The sequence below is a fragment of the Hemibagrus wyckioides genome, linkage group LG18, assembly GCF_019097595.1.
Source record: "Hemibagrus wyckioides isolate EC202008001 linkage group LG18, SWU_Hwy_1.0, whole genome shotgun sequence".
NCBI classification, from domain to species: domain Eukaryota; kingdom Metazoa; phylum Chordata; class Actinopteri; order Siluriformes; family Bagridae; genus Hemibagrus; species Hemibagrus wyckioides.
Genome location: NC_080727.1, coordinates 2,875,407 through 2,897,277, shown reverse-complemented (window position 1 = coordinate 2,897,277; position 21,871 = coordinate 2,875,407). Strand labels below are relative to the sequence as shown.

The window sequence follows — 21,871 nt, the reverse complement described above, 5'->3', positions numbered from 1 at the left end:
ACTGATGAGACCCACCACGGTCGTGTCATCGGAGAACTTGACGATGTGGTTGGAGCTGCGCATTGCTGCACAGTCGTGAGTCAGCAGAGTGAACAGCCCTGAGGAGCTCCAGTATATGGGATATATGATCCAGATGAAGGACTTGAATTTATTTCAATATTTTCCTGACTGTTGTCGTGTATTTGTTATTAATTTATTACATTGATCCAAATGAGCAGTTTCCATTAGTTAAGGATATAATATGGGCAAGAAATTAAATGATTTAAATTAACCATATACATAAAATAGGCTATAGTGTTGCCTACATAATACTGCGGTTAAACTCAGTGGTTAAATCAGCTGCTGCCATAAAGATCTACATCAAACATCAACATCTAGAGATAAACTTTGTTTCAGCTTTCCTATGAGCTCAACTTATAAACTTGAGTTTAATATTCAACACTTGTCATGACAATTGGAGATAAATAGAAATAATTCCCCTAATAACCGTGAGTCCAGATCCTCTCTGTTACTTAGTTAACTTCCGCCTAAAAACACAAGAAAAGTCCGTCGAAAGTGAAAATAATAGGAATAGTTCCTCTTTTTTTGATTAGGAAATATGCAACTCCTAACTGAATGTACTATTTTGATTTTAATTTACTGAAAAGGAGGTATATTTTTATTAAGTGAAATGTTGCGCCAGGGAAAGAAAGGTGAGATCCTTTTTGCGTTTGTTCAGTTAATTGCATGTCCTCTTTTTCACTCTTCACACACACACACACACACACGAACACACACACACACACACGAACAAATCACTCAGATCTGGCTATATATATATATATATATATACTTAAATTAATGTTTGAAAACTTTTATTTACTGGCTGTAAATGGTCATGTCACTAAATCACAGTGACTATGGGAACACAGGCAGCGTCATTCGTGCGTTTTGTGTATTTGGTGCAATGATTATACTTTAAGTTTATCCTCAAACGCAAACTTTACTGACAGATCATTCATCCGTGATATGTTCAGTGTGTCAAGGTCGTTTTAATAGTTTTGCACTGCAGCTATGAGGCTATCATTTTTATAACTAAGGACAGATTACAGTCTTCAGCTTAACATCATGCATGGCTAAGTTCTCACATGCCAGGCATCAGTCCATGTGAAGTAGTCACCTGTGTCATCACTTACTGATATGATGGCAAATAATTTTATTGGATATTTAAAGATGGAATTAAAAAAAAAAAGAATTTGAATTAATATACTACATACACTGACCAGGCATAACATTATGACCACTTGCCTAATATTGTTTTGGTCCCCATTTTGCTGCTAAAACAGCCCTGACCCGTCCTGCACTGTGTATTCTGACACCTTTCCATCAGAACCAGCATTAACTTCTTCAGCAATTTGAGCAACAGTAGCTCGTCTGTTGGATCAGATCACACGGGCCAGCCTTCGCTCCCCATGTCCATCACTGAGCCTGGTCCACTTATGATCTTGTCACTGGTTAACTACTGTTCCTTCCTTGGACCACTTTTGATAGATACTGACCACTGCAGACCAGGAACACCCCACAAGAGCCGCAGTTTTGGAGATGCTCTAATCCAGTGGTCTAGCCATCACAATTCGTCCCTTCGTCAAACTCAAAGCTCAAATCCTTACGCTTGTCCATTTTTCCTGCTTCTAACATCAACTTTGAGGACAAAATGTTGACTTGCTGCCTAATATATCCCACCCACTAACAGGTGCCATGATGAGGAGATCATCAGTGTTATTCACTTCACCTCTCAGTGGTCATAATGTTATGCCTGATTGGTGTACATGAAGACATGAATGAACTAAAACAAAGAAAACTGTAGAATAGATTATTGTGAAGACATAAACACCCCAAAGTGGATGACTGAACCGATCTATCACCAGTCTTGCTTCTGGGTACAATGTTTGAACCATTGGGTGCACATGGTCCTCCAGAATAGGTTGGTAGACTTTGGCAGTGATACACATATCTAGCACAAGTAGTGGGCTGATAGATAGATCTGGTGTAACACATAAATATAAAATGGAAAATTATATATATATACTATAATAAATATATATAAACATACATATACATATATACACAAAAATATAAGACTAAGAAAAAGGAAAAAAAAACCTTAAATATAGAATACAATAAGTTAAATTAAAAGTAGTAGTGCAGACAGTTGTGGATTTAACAATATATTTACATTACAGTACAGTACACATGTGCAAACTGGCAGTATATAATAAATATGAGGAAAATTGTGAGTCTTAATAGTTGTAACAGTGCAGTGTGAGAGTGGTATCACCTGTAACACACAGGTGAATGGCATGATATTGTAGCTCAGGAGGGTTTCTCAAATCTCATGGATGTGGGAAAGACAATAAAGGTGGACTGATCAGAGAACAATACATGTTTCACATTGTTCACAGCCCAAGAATTTCAAGCTTTTGATATAGAAGTCCAACCATGGATACTGACCCTGTGGAGCTCCTGAAAAACAGTTTTGGTTGAAGAGCAGAGTTGAGGTGTGCAGTTTAAGTCTGCAGTTAGTTGGGTAGCTGTGGTTTTATATTTTTGGATAAAATTCCCAGACATCCTTTTGACTGGTGGCCAGTCAGTGAAGACTGACCACCAGGCCATTCATATATAGGTGTGAAGCGTCCAACATTATACTGGCCTGTGTTGCAATTTATATATATATATATATATATATATATATATATATATATATATATATATATATATATATATATATGTATGTATGTAGATATATATAGACATATATACATAGATATATATATATATATATATATATATATATATATATATACACATATATATACACATATATGTGTATATATATATATATATATATATATATATATATATAATGTTTTTTGTTTGTTTTTTACAGCAAAAGATGGAGATACTGAATTAAGTAAGTTACACTGCAACACAGTTTGATGTCCATATTTGCAACTTTTGAATTGCAAGTCTCATGTTATAAAGAGCTTATATTATATTTCCCTTTAATTAATTTAGTTAAATTTAATTTAACTCAATGCTTTGCTTATTTAAATTATTTATTTAAAAAACTAATACTTTTAAATTTTGCTTATGTGGTATAAGGCTTTAAAATGTAATACATAATAAATTTGAAAACATAAGCTGTTTGTAAAGATGTTTTAATTTAGGTGTAATGCTTTCTTTTGTTCTTATGGTCTTTATTTAAACAGCATCGCTACTTAGTCATGGTAAGTAATTGTGTTTATTTATGGATTATAATTTTCAACATAAAAGGACAAATCAAAGTTACTTTAGCATTACAAAATTGTTTCCGTTATAAATGATGTAACCCAATTATGTGTGAAATGACATTTTTGTATGTTAAAGCAATACCTACATTAGCCTACAAATTATTTGTAATAAATTGCGATTTTGTAATTCTTAGAAGTGTTCTAATTAACTCGTTGTGTATAAATAAGTTATAGTTAAAATTAGAAACCTGGTGGTGAAACTGGTCAATTTTTATACAAATGGCTATTTTGTAGCATTTCATTTTACTGCTTGTGTTTAACTAGCATTGTTTTAAAGCAGCGCATAAAATCAGTGTTATGTTTGGTTCCTGAATCCAGAATGGTTGTCATAGTTAAGATGTTTGAGAGCAAACAAACAGGGCTGAACAAAGATAATCCATAATCAATAACAGATCCATATGGGAAGAATGACCACATAGAACATAAAAACATGAACACACTATACAACTTTGCGATGAGACAATGCAAAATCACTGTATATACTGAGTAGACCAGGGGTCTCCAACCTTTTCTCCTCTGAGAGCTACTTAACAACATGATAAAATGAAGGTGGCCAAGAGCTACTTATGTTATATTATTAGTAACATTTATTTACATAGCTTATTGTCATAAACCAAATCAGCTAAACAAGCAACTATTGTGCGAACTTAGTTATTATGGTCATGGATTCTGTAATTTATCAGCAAAATGTCCAGTCCCATGAAACATACCCTGATGGCCTCAGCAAGGCTGACTCTTTTAGTAAAAAATGGAAGACCTTTGATGTTGAAGGTGATATTAATTTTTTTAAAAAAGAGACCTCACATTGTATTGTGCTCTATGTGATTAAATAATACATTCATATGGATGTGCAATGGGAAATATTAACCAGTGCTTTGCTCTGAAACACCAGCTGCACTAATAAGAAATGTCTACAGCTCACTCGTCCTGCATCTTCCAGCAGCAGGATAGATTCATTCAGCAGTTTAACTTTGGAGCTTGGTAGCTTTATTCCTAACTCTGTCAAATCCCCAACAGCTTCCAGGTTGAATGGATCTGCCACGTGTATTCTTTTTCCTTTATCCAAACTACTTCAATTTGTGCTTATAGATTTTTAGAAGTTTATATATCGATCCTTGGTGCTAGCTGTGTGTGAACTCTCTTGATGAGCGGCTGGATTAAACTGTGTTGATGCATGTGTACGTGCAGATAATGCCGATTTCTCCGGAGAGTCAGGTTATCAGTTTGTACAGTTCATATTCTATGAACCTTTAGGTGAGCTACTCTTGGAGACCCCTGGTGTAGACAAACTAATCAGAACTAAACACAGAAAAGGTGAACACGGTACAGGAACACCAATGACAGGACAGGGGTGGAGACCGGACCAAAACCATAATAAATGCACAGATAAAAACACATGGTTCTTGAGTTGTCTTGGAAACTAAGTAAGTTTGTCTTATTTGTTATCATGTAAGCAGTCAGTAATGTTTGTAATAAATCTATTGTCTTGTTTTACAGCACATGATGCAGGTGAATCATGTAAGTGACCTATTTACAGTATTTTAATAAATGTAAAGATTGAGAACACAGTGAATGAACTCTATTTAAGTAATTCTGTAATCTTTTATGTTGTGACTTGTTCAGGTGTATACACAAATAACAAAGTGTTTGTTGTTGTTTTTGTTTGTTTTTTAGCTGCTCAAAATGAAACCAGCTTCTGTAAGTGAATACTTTAGTTTTTGTCTCAGATCAGTGTTACATGCAGGACTACTGGTTACTCTGATGTTGATACTGGCAATACACTATATTGTCAAAAGTTTTAGGACACCCATCCAGATCATTGAATTCAGGTGTTCCAATCACGTCAATGGCCACAGGTGTATAAAATAAAGCACGTAGGCATGCAGACTGCTTCTACAAACATTTGTTAAAGAATGGGTTGCTCTCAGGAGCTCAGTGAATTCAATCGTGGTACTAAATTTTCCACGGTCAACAGTTGATGGTATTATAACAAACTGGAAGCAACTGGCTACAACAGCAACTCAGTCCACGAAGTGGTAGGCCAGGTAAAATCACAGAGAGCGGGGTAAGCACATGCTGAGGTGCACAGTGCGCAGAAGTTGCCAACTTTCTGCAGAGTCAACAGCTACAGACCTCCAAACGTCATGTGACCTTCAGATTAGCTCAAGAACAGTGTGTAGAGAGTTTCATGGAATGGTTTTTCATAGCCGAGTAAACTCCAAGCTTTACATCACCAAGTGCAGTGTAAAGTGTCAGATGCAGTGGTGTAAAGCATGCTGCCACTGGACTCTAGAGTATTGGAGACATATTCTCTGGAGTGACGAATCATGCTTCTCTGTCTGGCAATCTAATAGATGAGTCTGGGTTTGGCAGTTGCTAGGAGAACAGTACTTGCCTGACTCCATTGTGCCAAGTGTAAAGTTTGGTGGAGGGGGATTATGGTGTGGGGTTTGTTTTTCAGTTTGTTTTTGTGTTCCATTGAAAGGAACTCTTAATGTTTCAGCATACCAAGACATTTTGGACAATTTTATGCTCCCAACTTTGTGGGAACAGTTTGAGGATGCCCCCTTCCTGTTCCAAAATGACTGTGCACCAGTGCACAAAGCAAAGTTTGGAGCAAGTTTGGTGTGGAGGAACTTCACAGAGTCACAGAGATAGAACACCTTTGGGATGAATTAAAGTGCAGACTGTGAGCCAGGCCTTCTTGTCGAACATCAGTAGCTGACCTCACAAATGCGCTTCTAGAGAAATGGTCAAAAATTCCCATAAACACACTCCTAAACCTTGTGGAAACCCTTTCCTGAAGAGTTGAACCTGTTATAGCTGCAAAGGTCAGGACAACTTCATATTAAACCCTACTGATTAAGAATGGTATGTGCATGTAAAGGCAGATGTCCCAAAATATTGGCAATATAGTGTAGCTTCAATCATTCCCCACTGCAACAGACATGCTGCCATTTATATATTCATATTTCTTTCATATATTTTTTTAATATATTTATTTATCTAACTAATATTTATCTATCTAAACATATAGCAGAAAGAGAGCGAGAGAGAGAGAGAAGAAAACCAACATATATAAAGATGAGAGGCTTATTTAATCAAAATACTGTAATATTACTTATACAATAAACTGTTGCACCACTGCACTTACCATGTGGGTGAGTTTGTGAATAATTGGCATTGTCAGGGGTTGTCAGTGGTTCTATGCCAATCATTACTGGCATAGAGCCTGAGACTAAAAACTACAAATAATGTAGAAGGCAGAATGTTCCAGAAAATGTCTCTTAATGAAAATGTATAGACTGTTTTGGTCATGAGCTGAAATTGCATACCAAGCATAAATTACTAAAGCAATGTTCCTTTTCGAGGGAACTCAACGCTGCATCATGACTGACTCTATGAGAACACTTTGTCTTTCATTGGCTCAGATAGAACATGTGACGGAGGAATACGTGCTAGCATGTCCATATAAGGGCATCTACGTCACATCCATTCAGCTTTTTTGTCTGAAGGAAGCACTCCGCTGTGTGTCGATTATCTGTCTGAAAGTATGGCGTTTAAGAATTTTAAGAGGTGTGTGCATCTGTGCCCACGTTTTATTACGGAGGATGACACACACGCTCTTTGCGTGGTTTGTTTGGGTGAGGAGCAAGATCTGGCTGTGTGCATTGCGTGCATTTCCTCCTCGCAAACTCCGATCTCTCGGAGGGGAATTCTTCTGGCAATTTGCCGCCACAATCAGTGGCATCCGAGGAGCTCCTCAATGTAATAACGTGTTCTGTGGGTGAGTTAAATTTAAATTTAAATTTAAACTGGCCAGAGCAGGAAACTAGCGACATCCGTTCTAAACTTGATGACCGCTTCCTGACTTCGGGCTGCGCACTCCTCTCATGCTGACTGCTGCCTTTTTTTCTGGACCTCCATGCTGAGGTATCGAGGTCCTGGAAGAACACGAGGTTGACACCTCTTTCAGACAGTCTGGCAGCTTGGAAACTTCTGCCAGGTGTCTCTCAGTGGGTCCTAGATACCCTAGAGAAAGGGTACAGGTTCCAGTTCGCCACCCGTCCTCTTCCATTTCAAGCAGTGTTGCCCACAATTGTCGGCACACACCAATCTACGTTCCTCCAAGAAACTTTCTTCTGAGAAAAGGGGCCATAGAACATGTTCCCCTTCCAGATCGAGACTCTGGCCGATATTTGTCTCTCCCAAGTGAGACGGGGGGCTGCGTCCAGTTTTGGACCTGTGAGCTCTGAACTCTGCCCTAACGACGTTCAGGTTCAAGATGCTCACTACGAAACTGATCTTGTCATAGATCAGGTCCGAGGACGTTTGTGACGGTAGACCTCAAGGATGCCTATTTTCATATAGATATTCGGCCAGAACACAAGAAGTTCCTCAGGTTTGCTTTCGGGGGCCAGGCTTACCAGTATCGGATTCTTCCTTTCGGTCTAGCCCTGTCACTGCGCACTATTACGAAGTGTATGGATGCTGCCCTGGCACCGCTGTGTCTCCAGGGCATCCGTGTACTTAGTTTCCTGTACGACTGGCTCATCCTGGCCCAGTCCTAGGCCATGGCAGCCAGTCATTGGGATGCTGTGCTTACCTATATGAGGCTCTAGGCCTCAGGTTGAACCCAGAGAAGTGTGTACTTTCTCCTTCTCTGAGAACCACCTTCTTGGGGGTAATTTTGGATTTCACCGTGGTGCAGGTATGTCTATCTCCTACTCGTGTGGCTTCCTTACTGTTAGCAGTGAATGCTATTTGGCTAGACCGAAGCCTCTCTGTCGCCGAGGCACAGAGAGTGCTTGGCCTCATGGTGGCAGCAGCCAACTTTATCCTTTTGGGTCTGATTCACATGAGGCCATTCCAGTTCTGGGTCAGAGATGTAGGCTTTCATCCCCGCGGGCATCCCCTCGGTGTCATAAGGGTTACGCACTGCAGGCTTTGTACCCTTCTTATGTGGAAGACCCCGGTTTCTGACCTACTGACTCCTTTGATGAACGTCTCACTTTTGGGCAGGGGAGCGGTCTTGGACAGCCACCCCTCCCACGGTCTTTAATTTAATATAATAAATTTCCTGGACATGAGGGCTATGTTTCTAGTACTGAAACACTTATTTCCACACCTCAGGGGCTTCCATGTGCTGGTGAGTACAGACAGCACCACAGTGGTTGCTTATATCAACCGTAGAGGGCGGTCTGCGTCCGCGCCCTCTGTTCAAGTTGGCACAGCAGATCCTGCTCTGGGCAGAGACCAGACTTCTTTCGCTGAGAGCGACTTTCATTCCAGGGCACATAAATCCGGAGGCAGACTTCCTGTCGAGACAAGTGCTGAGGCCCAGGGAGTGGCGGCTCCACCCTCAGGTGGTGGAGACTGTCTGGCAGATTTATGGTGGAAGTGGATCTGTTCACCTCAGAGGAGTTGACACACTGTCTGCTGTGGTACTCCCTCTCTCATCCAGCCCCTCTGGGCCTGGATGCTCTGGTACAGACCTGGCTGAGGCCGTGTCTGTACACCTTTCCTCCGGTACTTCTGCTTCCAGAAGTCCTAGCTAGAGTGCGCCACGACGGGGTCCACCTTCTTCTAGTGGCTCCCCACTGGCCCACTTGAGTTTGGTTCATGGACCTTGTCTCCCTCCTAGATGGCACACCTTGGGAGATTCCTGTCAGGAAAGATCTCCTCTCTCAGGCGTGAGTGGCAATTCTCCACCCCTGCCTGGAGATTTGGAAGCTCTGGGTCGGCCCCTTTCAAGAGGCAGGCTTCTCATCAGAGGTTGTGCTGAATGCTAGGGCTCCCTCCACTAGGAAGCTGTAGGCTCTAAAGTGGAGGCTTTTTAGTCTCAGTTGTGCTTAGCATGAGCAGGACCCAGTGCACTGCCCGATCGGTACAGTGCTGGGATTCCTACTGGATGTGTTCTACCCTTGTTCATCCGGTCTCCAAGCAGCTCTTGGCACACTGGGTGGTAGAGGCCATTACCCAGGCCTATGAGGTGTGTGGTATTGCTTTGCCTCAAGGGGTCTCACTCCACTAGGGGTGTCGCCTCATCCAGTGACCCCCGCCAGGAGATTTGTTCTGTGGCGGGCTGGTCCTCTCCGCACACCTTTATCGTTTTTTATAACCTAGACCTGGACCCTGCTCCTGGGTCTCAGTTCCTCCAGGCCTAATGGGTGTTCTGTTCGTGATCCGCTTGTGCTCTCTCACAGCCCCTGGGAGAGACATTGACCGGTGTGTGGCGGCATAGGTGTTGATAGGTGTTCCCATAGCGTCAGACATGATGCAGCATCAAGTTCCCTCGAAAGGGAACTACAACAGATTACGTATGTAACTCGGTTCCCTGAGAAGGGAACGAGACGCTTTGTTGCTGGCCACACCCGAGTGTCCTCTCACACTTCCTTCAGACAAAAGGCAAGCTGAATAGATGTGATGTAGATGCCCTTATATGGACATGCTGGCGCATATTCCTCCATCATGTGTCCTATTCGAGCCAATGAATTGGCGTGTGTGCACAGAGCTTCAGACACACTTCCTCGACAAAGTGCTCCCATAGCGTCAGTCATGACGCAGCATCTCATTCCCTCCTCAGGGATCCGGGTTACATACGTAACCTGTTGTAGTTTTTGTGAATTTTTGGTAGTTTTTGTGTTTTACTATTTTGTACTTTTTTGCTCTTATAAATTAGTGTTGTGATTTATTCATTGTGTACCTCAGGTGAAGCATCTTTACCCAAATTCACACATTCAGCTAAACCCAGTGAAGAGTGTGGATTTATACTGCTGGGAGGTGATGACTTTATACTAATCAGGAGGCGTGCAGGTTCATACTTAAGAATCACCAGAGCCAACAAAGAACTGACCTGGAAGATTGGGAGGTGAAGGAGAACCGTGTCCAGGGAAGACATGTCACTGTGGCCATCAGTCCCTCTTCTTGGTTGGAGCGTTTGAGATCATCCTTATTTCTTTCCAGGGCAATCAAAAGAATCAAAAAGGACATTAAGAAATGTGTGTCAGCAGCGTTCCCTGGACCAACTGCATTTCTTTTAGTGATTAGAGATGGACGTGACATTGGAAAAGAGCATTACCTCTTAAAAGCAGTTGCTTCAGGGTTTGGGAAACAGGCCTTAGACTACAGTACGGTGCTGCTCGTTCGAGGTTCTGGACAAAAGCGTTCAGATCCTGCCTCAATGAAGTGTGTCCAGAAATGTGGTCAGAGGTATCATTTTCTAGAGGACAGTGATAGAAGTGTTCAGGAACTTTTCAGTAAAGTTTCAAAAATGGTAGGAAATAAAAAAATGAAGTTCTTTATTCCACAAGCCTATAAAGACTTTATAGAAACAGAATTTAAACCTTGGGAAGACAAACAATTTTTAAATATAAATACCTTACTGGATGAGCAAGACAAGCTTATTAAAGAACAAAAAAAGGAGGTAGACGACTATAAGCAGAGGGAGAATGAACTACAAAAGGAGGTGGACGACTATAAACGGAGAGAGAATAAACTACAAAAGGAGGTGGACGACTATAAATGGAGAGAGAATAAACTACAGAAAGAGGTGGATGACTATAAACAGAGAACAAATGAACTACAAAAGCAAAAGGTGGATGCTTCTGAATGGAGAGAGAATGAACTAAAAACAGAGTTGGACACATCCAGAAGTAAGGAGAGTTTACTAAGAAAGGAACTGGATACTTCAAAGCTGAGAGAAGATCATCTAAGAATGGAACTGAATGCTTCCCAACAAAGAGAGAGTAAACTAAGAAAACAAATGAATGATTACAGCAAACTAAAAGAACACTTGGCTGCTTCAAAATCAAGGGAACATAAGCTAAGAAAGGATTGTGATGTTTTACAAATAAGAGAGCTTGAGCTAAAAAAGGAGTTGGACGCCTCTAAAATGATTGAGAGTGAGCTAAAAAAGAAGTTTGATGCCTCTAAAAGAGTGAGAGTGAACTTGAAAAGAAGTTAGCTTCTTCTCAACTGAGAGAGAGTGAACTGAAAAAGGAGTTGGAAGCTACTCAACTAAGAGAGACTAAACTAATAAAAGAATTAGATGATTTCAGAATAAACGAGTCTAACCCAGGAAGTTTACTGAATCCTCCTCAACAAAGAGAGAGTGAGGTTAGAATGGAGGACTGTGGTGCAGAAAAGGACAACACTGACCAAGAACCACAACCCAGTGGAACCAGGAAACGTAGAGGCAGCAAAGACTTTAATCATCCAACCTGTAAGTACCATATTATTATTCTATTTTTATGCAATTAACTAACATAAATCCATTTAAATTAAATTATTTTTTAAAATATAGGTTTGCTGTGTTTTGCAATCTCACCAGTGCTGGAAAATCTGATTGTTAAAGAAGGAATCAAAATGTTGCATAATTGTGTAAATTATTTCTGAAAATCTAATTATCTCTCTCCAGTTTCCAATGATCAAACTCACCACTATTTGGACACATTTTAAACGGATACTAAGGACAGAGTTTAAGTGAGTATGAGAATATTTAAAGCTATACGATTTGTACTAATAGTTGTGTAAGGATTGGGAGGCAAGATCCATGTGCAGAACAACTCAATTTAATAAACAAACCAAAAGCAAGTGATCTGAATCTCAAAAATAGAGCAGGGTTAAATAACAGGCACGAAGTTCAAATAACCAAACAGGCAGTCAGAGTGGCAAACAAATCCAGAGGTCAAAACCAAGAAGCAAAAATAGACAAGCAGGGTCATGCACAAAACACAGTAACAATAAACAAAGGCTCAGTAAATCAGCAGGCTGACGCTACTTAGCGCTGTGTTAAGCGTGGTTGCGTGTAATATATACGGAAATGAACCAAAGTATACTGCTGTGAAACAGGAGTGTCAATATTCGGTTGAAAAGTCCCTCTGGTGGGCAGGAGCGAGGGTAGCAGGTGTAAATGTTAGGTGTAAAGGTTAGTTTTACTGACTTTTTAACATCAACCTATTTCTTACCCAAAGAGCAAACTAACCATATGTTAAATGCTACTGTATACATCATTATTACATTTTATACTGCTTGTGAATGAAGTGGATAATTATCATAAATGCATTATAGGATTTTTATAGGCTTAAGTCGTCACATGAGAAGGCTGGTAAATTGCTGACTAGTCACCTTACACAAATAAATATCATTTCTAAAGATGCACGGTGATAAATAGGTGTGGCAGGAGCAAGTGTGGGGGTTCAGTGCGAGCTTTTAACCAAAGAAAAAATTAAAGAGTCTATATTGAGGGTCAGATCACAAGGTTAATGACAACTAATTAATTCTCACATCATATGGAACAGATGTTGGTTGAACATGAGGAAGACATCATGTAAAAATGCCTCAGAAAAGGATTCACTGAGAGACAGATGCTGCACTCTAACATGAAATATGAAGATAATGTAACACGTGTAATATTTTTTTGTTCTTTTTTTAAGTATTGTCAGAAAACAAACTGTTTATAGTAAGAACTGAATTCAATCTAAGTGTTTATTTTTTTAAAAAGTTAACAATGTATAGAAATGTATCTTATCTGTATAGAAATATGTAAATTATTTATTTTATTTGTTGAATAAACTTAAATAATACAAGCCGATGTTCACCATCACTGATCATCATTTTTTCTGCACATAAATTTTGTTTTTTTCTTAATTCCTCCTTATGTATATAAATATATAAGAAGGAGCAGCTAAGTAGGAGAGCATTTTTTCGGAAAGTAGCCCGCCAATCCCAAAAAGGCTACCTTAGACTGGGGGTTTCGTCAGGCTTCGGAATGACAGCGAAGGGACTGGCAGACTCTTTGATGATCCCAACCCTTATCATCATTTCCACCTCCTCCTAGATAGCCTTTTGTCAGGCTTTGGGGAACCTGATATAGTGCTGCTTGATGACCTTGAACTCCGTCAGGTTCCGGTTGTGGGATGGACTGATATCGGCCTCTCACTTCACCAAGATATGCTTGTGTGGAACTGGTGCACAGGAAGTAAAAGCAGACACAGTTGATGCAGGTTTCACCCACTTTTTGAAAAGATTTATATAATACAGTTGTGTGTTATCTGCTAGCTGGCTGTTGCAGTTGGTAGTGTACGGGCTTTGCCAGCAGTCCAGGAATTTGCAGGCCCGTGGTTGGGACAGACGATTATAGACCCTGTGATGGCCTTTCATTGGGTGATCTCCAAGTGCTCATGGATGATGGACATCACCTTGTCTATGTGGTCCTGCATCTCTTGGACATACTCCATCACCAACCTAAAGGAGGACAGCTGTTCTCTCCCAAGCTTCCTTAGCCATGTCCAGCAGGCTCCATGACTGTGGCCAGAATAGGAGCTCAAAGCAGGTGAACCCTGTGGTGCCTCTCAGATGATGAATAAGACATAGGGCAGGAGGAGATCCCAGTACCTCACTTTCTCATCTACCAATCTCTTCAGGGTCTGGTTAAATCGCCTGTCCAAGCCTTCCATTCAGGTGGTAGGCAGTTCTCGGATGTTTAACCTGCAACATACAGCACAGATCCATCATTAGCTGAGATGTAAAAGGCATACCTTGGTCTGTGAGGATGTCCTGAGGGTATCCTTACATGGCTGAACAGAAGCATAGTTCTCTTGTGATGTTACAGGAGGTGGCCTTCCAAAGAGGGACCGTCTCGGGGTACCTGGTGGCATAGTCCACAATCAGCAGGATGTACTTGTGTCCCCTGGCTATCTTTCGTAGCGGCCTGATGAGGTCCATGCCCATCTGCTGGCACTGACTGCAGAATCGCCAAATCTCTGCACCCATCCCTGGCCAAAGAGACCAGTCCTTTAGTACTTCCGACGTGTTCCAGGCCCCCAGGTGGCCACTCAGCAAATGGGCAATGGTGTATGAGGGCTTGGGGACAGGAGCTGGGTACCACCAGCAGGTTGCATGGCTTGAAGGAACGCTTGAAGGAAGCCTAGACCTCAGACGTCAGGACGTCTGGCAGAGATCACAGACCTTGCTTGATGGGCCTGGTGATGCCTCCCTATACTTTGACGGGCCAAATGGACAAGGGTAAGGATTGGAGCAAGTTTGACAAGGGCCAAATTGTGATGGCTAGATCACTGGATTAGAGCATCTCCAAAACTGCAGCTCTTGTGGGGTGTTCCCAGTCTGCAGTGATCAGTATCTATCAAAAGTGGTCCAAGAAAGGAACAGTGGTGAACCGGTGACAGGGTGCAAGTAGCAACCTTCTATCCATAGTGACCTGAGTGCCCTGTAGATTGGATTTTTTTTTTGGATTATAGGTGACAGGGAGTTAGTAGATCGCAGTGTGTCCACATACGAGACAAATTAGACAATTACACAGTGTGTATATAAAGAATATAGTGCACATTGGATGATTTAAGACACATCCCTGAGTTCTCCTGTAAACACATTCCTTGCACTCTTCTCTGACACACCACCAGATTTAGATCAATGTCCAGGAAACGTGAAAGTCATGCATGATTAATTTCATTAATCTGGTTTCTTATTGTTCTGAACCTGTTAGATCAGGTTCATCTTTTATGTCTTCAGAAGTAAGAACCACTGAACAGCTCGCAGAACTGCTGCTCACTGGATGTTTTGTTGTCGTTGTTGTTGTTGTCTCTAAGTGTATTTGTCTTTAGGCTTGTCTCTAAGTGTATTTGTCTTTAAGTTTGTCTCTATGAGTATTTGACTATAAGTTGGTCTCTAAGTGTATTTGTCTTTAAGCTTGATGCCTGATCACCTGACAACTTGATCATTCAGGTCAAAGTCCAGGTGAAATTAAAAGTCACGCGCTTGTCAGCATGTTAAATTTTACCCAAACTATTGCTCAGACAGATAACAGACGAAGATTCAAATCAGTTACACTTTGTGGTAAAGGCACTTAGAGAATCCGAAACATTGATGCATTACAAGTCTTCAGACTCGAATCCGACTGACTGGCGAACGAGACATCATTCTATACTTGGATCTATCCCGTGTCTTATTTCCTGTGATAGCGTGCTGTGCAATGTGCCCTATGAAGAACACAGAAGAACCAACAAACTAAACACTGAAGGTAGTTAAACGCTGCTGAAGTTTATTTTAAAACTTTTGCATTAAGCATACTGAAGACAATTATATCTCTTAAACTTTGTGAAAAAGGAGGAATTTGAGGAAATGGCACAACGAAAAAGCACAATAAGAGGTAAGAGGCAGACTCTATCTCATACGCTGATTAATATCAATTTCACATATGTTATTTTGGTATGTATTCACACCAGATATTTAATGTAATGTTTAGAAATAAGTTAAATTGTGAAATCTTTCCTTTTGCATTTCCTTTTGCCCAGGCGCCATTTTGTTATTTCTTTTCTGCTTTGTATTTCTACTATTACATGATTCAACAGCACAATGTTTATCACATTTAATTCAGGTTAATTTTCTAATGTTTGTAGGATACATAGCTATTATACATAAAGGCACTTCGGGTGTCTTTTGCCTTGTAAAATTTCTATAATTTCTTTATTTTAAATTAGACACAGCTCTTCTGTGCTCTGTAACATGGGCTTAAGCAGAACTACCAATTCATTGAAGTTTTATAAATTGCAATTCATTTCAATTTGAATTGTTTAAATGTAAAATAAATCAAGGTTATATGAATATTAAGGTTCCTATGAGTACATCTAGTAAGTAAAACAATTACCTGCTTTCGTTTAACATCAAGTAAACGTCTAAAAAAAATACATTTCTGTTTTTTCCAGCACACTTTCAAGCAATTGAATTGTGTAAGTCAACACTCTAAAGTCTTTCAGTACTAAACAAAGACACAGCACCTAACAGCACGAAACATAGTTTTTGAAACATATCATTAAAGGTTAACTCTGATATTCAGTACATGTAGGTAAAAATAGAAAACTAGAATACTTACTACTTATAACTTTGTACATTTTTGTTTATTTTTACAGGCACATTTCAGGGAGATGGTAAGTCATTTCTTTAAGTAATCACTCCCTTGCATGCTGAAGTTGCTATCCCGTGGCTGAATGGGTATCTAGATAATGGCATAATGCAAGCTATTTATTTTCTTACAGATGATGTTTGCTCACTTGGCTCCCCATCAGATGAACCCAAATCAGAGCTTCGGCTCGTTTTGCTGGGTGGAGATTGTGCTGATAACAATTACACAGCTGACATTATACTCAGGTCTGATAACAAGAAAGAAATGAGAAATCCAAAAAAAGGCAACGTTAGAAAGGGAAGCGTTGAAGGAAGACAGCTCTCTCTATTTGTGACGCCTTCCTACTGGATGAACCACTTGGCCTCGTATTGGATTTTCTCCAATGGAGTGGAGTCCATCAGAGATGAGATTCAGAACTGTACCTCAGTGACGTTTCCTGGCCCTCACGCCTTCCTGCTAGTGATGCGAGCTGGACAGACTCCTGGGAAAGAACATCTTCTTTTAAAAGCAATAACCCACATGTTTGGAGCTGAGGCGTTAGAGTACACCATGGTTCTGTTCATTTATGGACATGAATGGGAAAATCCAAAAGATGCCCTAAAGAACCACTGTGTGAAGATGTGTGGAACAAAATACTTCATGCTGGAGAACAATGATGAGAATGTCGAGGAGCTTTTCAGAAGACTCGAGGCAATGACGCAGAGGAAACAAAGCAGATTTTTTATTCAGCGCTCTTACGAAAATCTCATGAAAGTTTACTTTGAACCCTGGGAAAGGTCTCAGATGTACAAGGAAATGCAATTAAAAAGAGAACTGGAAGAACTGAAGATAGAGCAGGATGAGTTAAAGACTGAACTTCATACACTTAGACAAACTGAGAGAGATTTGAGAGAGGAGCTGGAAGCATCCAGACATCAGGTGAGTGCGTTACAGGAGCTGGACACAGCTAAGGTTAGTGAGAAACAGCTAAGGAAGGAGCTGGAAGCATCTAGATATCAGGAGAGTGCTTTACAGAAGGAGCTGGACACAGCTAAGGGTAGTGAGAAACAGCTAAGGAAGGAGCTGGAAGCATCTAGATATCAGGAGAGTGCGTTACAGAAGGAGCTGGACACAGCTAAGGGTAGTGAGAAACAGCTAAGGAAGGAGCTGGAAGCATCTAGACATGATGACAGTGTGTTACAGGAGGAACTGGACATGGCTAGACGTAGTGAGAAACAGCTTACGAAGGAGCAGGAAGCATCCGGACATCATGAGAGTGCTTTATGGGAGGAGCTGGACACAGCAAGGGGTAGTGAGAGACAATCAACGAAAGAGCTGGAAGCATCTAGACATGATGACAGTGTGTTCCAGGAGGATTTGGACACAGCAAGATGTAGTGAGAAACAATCAAGGCAGGAGACGGATGTGTTAACAGGCAGTGAAGCAGGACAGTGGAAATATATACGACGCAACAGCAGGGAATATTTACCCCCTTACAGTAAGTTCCTTGAAGATCACACTTTATTAGAATGACATTTTAACAGCTGTATTAAAATTTAAATGAAAACAGTATAAATGTTTGTTTAGAATAATTTAACTGATTTGTTTTTGTCATTTCTTTCTTTGTATACAGTGACGACAAATCAGAACAAGCCTCTAGACGACCTTTAGATGGTGTGGAAGAAATCTGGTGAGTGTTGTGAGAAAGTGTGAGAATTTTCACATAAAACCAGAGACTTGAAACCGAGCTAAAGATCTGGGAGGCCAATTAAACGTACCTAACGAAGGCTAATTAGACAACTGATAAGACTAACAGGTGCTTCCAGCTCTGGTGGATTCAGGATCCCAAACCAGACAAAAGGGGACCTTCAGGTTGGACTTGATGACACTACATTAGATGTTCACCAGGATTTGAAGGCAACATCATCAGCAAAGCCTTTTCTGCATTCCTTTACCTACTTCCTGTTAATGCTTCTGACACAAACAAAACAGCAACCCAGGTGAAAAGCTGCTACCGGAATCAAGACATCTCCAGCTTATTTCAGACTCTTTCATTTGTACAACACTTTATTGAGAGGAAGCGGACTCAGAAGGAACCGGGCCTGCAATAGGCCTGCTCTCCTATACTTCACTGTCAATCATTACTGTAGATTATGACATCATATCCTAATAAATAAGCAACAGCGTACACACAGTTGTGTCATAACCTGCAGTTCATTAGAGACTGAAATGGACCCATTGCACTGAACAGCCTCGAGGGAATCTTCACTAACCCTTGTGTAACTCGTCCATCACTTCCTTCTCGAGTCAGATGGAGGTGGATCTGGTAGTGTGGAAATTTCAACATGGTTTTCAATTAGTCTTTGTACCAAAGTGGGTGCAGACACATGCTTCAGAAATTTTGCTCTTCTCTCTGTGGTTGTGTGAGATGGTCTCCATGCCCGTTGCTCCTGGACAACAAGGACACACTACACCAGAGGGTCCCTAAACTTTTCTTCCATGAGGACCACATAATTTTTCCTTTCTTTAATGGGGGGCCGGGTCGGAAAAGGAATAACCGCTAGTATTATTGTGGAGATTTAATGATTTTAAATGTATTTATTATGTCTCCTAATGCTAGCATAGTTTATTATTTTGTTATTTTTTACACTTTGTCTGCTTTTTTTGGCCTTGTAAGGTAGCACACTTGTCTCTGTGTTAGTGCAGATTGTATTCTTTGAACACAGACAATGTGTCTTGACAGACGAGACAAACATCCGCTTCTTCTATCTGCATTCTAAATCCCAAATGTTCGGCCATTTTGTCTCTCTTTGAGTTACTGAAAGAGATGTACAGTTTTTTCTGTAGAAATATTACTTGAAGTGACCACAAGAGGGCAGAAAAAACAAAATATCTAAATCAACACGGCCCTGGTGCTTAGAAAATGTGAAGCAAAAAGTGAAGTGGAATAAACTCTTACATCTATCAGGAAAACCTTTTTATTATATTATTATTTTTATTATATGGAGTTTGATCAATTGGCTAATCACTGTAAGTCTCTCTGATATCAGGTCTCAAATGTGCAAGTCTATAAACTCTAGTATAAACTCTATAATCTACCTTGCCAAGGATCGTATCGATTAGAGACACATTAACTTGTGCTTATGCTTAACACTACAGACAAAATTAAACACAAGAGTCCAGAAGAGAAGAACAGAAATACACAAAACTCCTTCTGACAAATAGATGCTCCGTCTTTTACATGAACTTGAGATGAGGAGATGTTTCCTTACAATGCTTAGAATGTTTTATTTTTAAAACTTTAAGTAAATTCTTTCTGTAAATTTGTAATTGAAGAAATGCAGCTCAGGCTTGGTGTCAGTCATGAATTTTTTAAATCTCTGTATTTATCTAAAATTTTAATGTTTTTGCTGATTGAATTATTTCACTTTACCTTTCAGTTCCTCTGTGCTTTAATTTTTGTTATGGTCTATCTTTATGTTCATGTTATAGTTCAGAGTTATGTGTAAATATATTTATTTATTTATTTTTTTATTTTTTTTTTTTTTACAAAAACAGATGATGTTCATTTATAAAATTGCTGTTGTTTCCTGACTGTTTCATTCCTCTGAGCTGAGTTTCACTTTGAAACTCCAGATTTTTCTGGAATGCTATCAGATACGCAGGAGTAAGAAGTCCAAAAATAAAAAAATTCCTTAATCTTAATTTCAGATTTTTTTACTGACGTTTGTAATCTAAAAACAGATCATTGACATGTTGACATACACCAATCAGGCATAACATTATGACAGGTGAAGTGAATAAGACTGAGTATCTCCTCATCATGGCCCCTGTTAGTGGGTGGGATATATCAGGCAGCAAGTGAACATTTTGTCCTCAAAGTTGATGTTAGAAGCAGGAAAAATGGACAAGCGTAAGGATTTGAGCGAGTTTGAGTGTGACTCCCCTTTCTTGTTTATCTGTACACCTACTTGAACAGTGTTTATTATTTACAAGTAATTTAAATATTAATATTGTAGTGTTAGAGTATTTCTCTGTGAAACGACCCATCCGTATATTTACCCAATAAAATGAATATATTCTTTGATTTATCATAATAAAATGTAAAGCAGCACTGTCCAGTCTTACCTTGGCTTTCTGTAGACACTCTGATGTAAAGGATTATAAAATGTTTAGCCTGTAAATTCATAGATTATGGTGAACGAGAAGTGCAAAACAAAATAAATCCAAAAACAAAGCAGAAACCAAAATAACAAATTCAAAAACACGACAATTCACACAAAAGTTAGGTATAGTTTGCAAATGGAATTCTTTGCTGATTGGATCTGTCACTCAAGATATACACAAAGTACAGCAGGTAAATAAAATGGCCTGCATCTAACAGTCACAAACTCCACTAAGGATGAGCAGTAGAGCCTGTCTAGCTGAATGGCATCCAGAGCTCTGTTGCAGTGCTCTGTCTTCATGAAAACCAAGACGCAGTCTCTAAACTCTTGCCATGTGGTCCGCTGAATTTGGATGTAGTCCAGTTTATTGTCTTGGGAGCAAGTAGGTTTGATGGGAGAGACGGCCTGACACCTGACCTCTTGTTGTGCTTCTGCTTCCTTGCACACCGCTTCCAACATTCTCTCTCCTTTCTACTGCCATCAAGTGACATGCCTGGACTTTGCAGCAAGCCAAGATCATGAAGCTCCTCCAGTTTTTTTGGGGTCTGTAGTGCTCCCTCTATATTCTAGTGTTTGATGGAATAATTGTTTGGGGAACAGTGTTGGTCTTTACTTTTGTGTTTGGATGACATTGCGGTGTTCTCCACTTACAGAGGTTGGAGGTTGTCTTAAGTTGCTTGGAGCGGGAAGGTCTAAAGGTTAAATTAGGAAAATGTGCTTCCTACCAACAAGAGGTGAAATACTTGTTTCCCTTTTCTTGGGGCATTTGTTGGGGTTATATTGATTTTCTTCAGTTTTTTATTCTGTGTTGTGTTTTTTTCTTGTATGATTGTTTTTTCCCCCTGTGTTAGTTCTAGGAGTCGAGTTGTCCTTCCTGTCTGAGGATGGTGCTTCCTTCACTGCGTCACTTTTGTTATAGACGATTAAGGAGGTTGAAGCTGGTTTGCCTGTCCTGGGTCAACTTTCACTCTTAGTATTGTGTTATGTCTCTTGAATGCGTGTGAATGGGTGAAGACGAGTGAGTGCATAAAGACAAATAGGTGGACAGACCTCTTGTTAATTGTATTGTGATGACTGATCTTTTTGTCCTGGCTATTTTGATGAATTGAGTATTTTAATGAGTTGACTAACTGTGTATTTTATAATGAATTATTTTTGCTGTTAATAAAGCATAAAATTTGTCCACATTCACTTCTCAGTCTCCTCGAACCTGTGTGCTTGTTTGATCGTTGGTTAAGGGTTCCCTGTAACAGGGTGGCTTACTTGGCTTAAGTGATTTATTAGATTTGTATTTTTGGTTAGCCATCTCTGCCATAATCTGGCATAGCTGTTTTTAGTTTATCTGCTAAATTTGTATTATGTATTATTGGGTTGGACCGTTTGTGACACTTACATCATTTAATGTTTAATCGTTTTGTCTTCGCAATCATACCTGGGTTCTTCAGCTGTGTTTTTTGATTGCAAACTAATCTATA

At 39.9% G+C, this 21,871-nt stretch overlaps 1 pseudogene; it reads left to right on the top strand.

Annotated features, from left to right (window-relative positions):
• Window positions 1-21,522, top strand: part of LOC131369139 (uncharacterized) — a 69,245-nt pseudogene extending 47,723 nt beyond the window's left edge.
• The last annotated feature ends 349 nt before the right edge of the window (window positions 21,523-21,871 follow it).